This window comes from Chiloscyllium punctatum, unplaced genomic scaffold (assembly GCF_047496795.1).
Source record: "Chiloscyllium punctatum isolate Juve2018m unplaced genomic scaffold, sChiPun1.3 scaffold_1551, whole genome shotgun sequence".
Classification (NCBI taxonomy): domain Eukaryota; kingdom Metazoa; phylum Chordata; class Chondrichthyes; order Orectolobiformes; family Hemiscylliidae; genus Chiloscyllium; species Chiloscyllium punctatum.
In genome coordinates, this window is record NW_027311285.1 from 17,501 (window position 1) to 19,242 (window position 1,742).

Consider the following 1,742-nt stretch of genomic DNA (forward strand, 5'->3'; position numbering starts at 1 on the left):
GGGGTGTTTCTGAATTTGGACCCTTTTTGAGTTGCATGGCCGGATGGGTGTGGTTTTGAAGGGTGTGTCTGTCTGGAGTGGCACCGGCGTTGGTGTGAGGCTGAGGGTGGGCGTTCGGTTCCTGGTTAGGGATAGGGAAAGGGTGAGACTTAGCTTTAGTGCTCGTGCCCCCGATTTTGGTAATGTTTGACGTCAATTTTCCAAGGAGGCGAATGCAAGGCTTCAGAGGGACTTTGAGTGTTCGGGGGCGGGGTAGCTCAGCCGGATTTGCCCCGGCGGTTCTGCGGACGGTGTTGACTTCGAGGGCGGACCGGCCCCCGTGTTCAGTCCGAATATCGTGCATTGTTAACGGCGGGAAGTGTTCCAAAAGGGAATGGGATTGAATGTGACTGCTGAAGCCGACTTTGAGACCTGTAACGCGGGTAGCTCAGCCGGATTTGACCCGGCGGTTCTGGCGACGGTCTCGCCTTCGAGGGGGGAGCGCCCCGCGTGTTCAGGCCGAATTTTGTGCATTTCCATCGGCGGGAAGAGGTCCAAACGGGAATGGGATTGAATGTGACTGCTGAAGCCGACATTGAGACCTCTAACGCGGGTAGCTCGGCAGGATTTGACCCGGCGGTTCTGCCGAAGGTCTCACCTTCGAGGGGGGAGCGTCCCGCGTGTTCAGGCCGAATATCGTGCATTGTTAACGGCGGGAAGTGTTCCAAAAGGGGATGGGGGTGAACGTGACTGCTCAACCCGACTTTGAGACCTGTAACGCGGGTAGCTCAGCCGGATTTGACCCGGCGGTTCTGGCGACGGTCTCGCCTTCGAGGGGGGAGCGTCCCGCGTGTTCAGGCCGAATTTTGTGCATTTCCATCGGCGGGAAGAGGTCCAAACGGGAATGGGATTGAATGTGACTGCTGAAGCCGACATTGAGACCTCTAACGCGGGTAGCTCGGCCGGATTTGACCCGGCGGTTCTGCCGAAGGTCTCACCTTCGAGGGGGGAGCGTCCCGCGTGTTCAGGCCGAATTTTGTGCATTTCCATCGGCGGGAAGAGGTCCAAACGGGAATGGGATTGAATGTGACTGCTGAAGCCGACATTGAGACCTCTAACGCGGGTAGCTCGGCCGGATTTGACCCGGCGGTTCTGCCGAAGGTCTCACCTTCGAGGGGGGAGCGCCCACCGTGTACAGGCCGATTTTCATGCATTTCCAACCGTGGGAAGGGGTCCGAAAGGGGATGGGGGTGAACGTGACTGCTCAACCCGACTTTGAGACCTGTAACGCGGGTAGCTCAGCCGGATTTGACCCGGCGGTTCTGGCGACGGTCTCGCCTTCGAGGGGGGAGCGCCCCGCGTGTTCAGGCCGAATTTTGTGCATTTCCATCGGCGGGAAGAGGTCCAAACGGGAATGGGATTGAATGTGACTGCTGAAGCCGACATTGAGACCTCTAACGCGGGTAGCTCGGCAGGATTTGACCCGGCGGTTCTGCCGAAGGTCTCACCTTCGAGGGGGGAGCGCCCACCGTGTACAGGCCGATTTTCATGCATTTCCAACCGTGGGAAGGGGGCCGAAAGGGGATGGGGGTGAATGTGACTGCTCAACCCGACTTTGAGGCATCTAACCCGGGTAGCTCAGCCGGGTTTGACCCGGCGGTTCTGCCGACTGCCTCGCCTTCGAGGGGGGAGCGTCCCCCGTGTACAGGCCGATTTTCATGCATTTCGAACCGTGGGAAGTGGCCCAAAAGGGGATGGGGGTG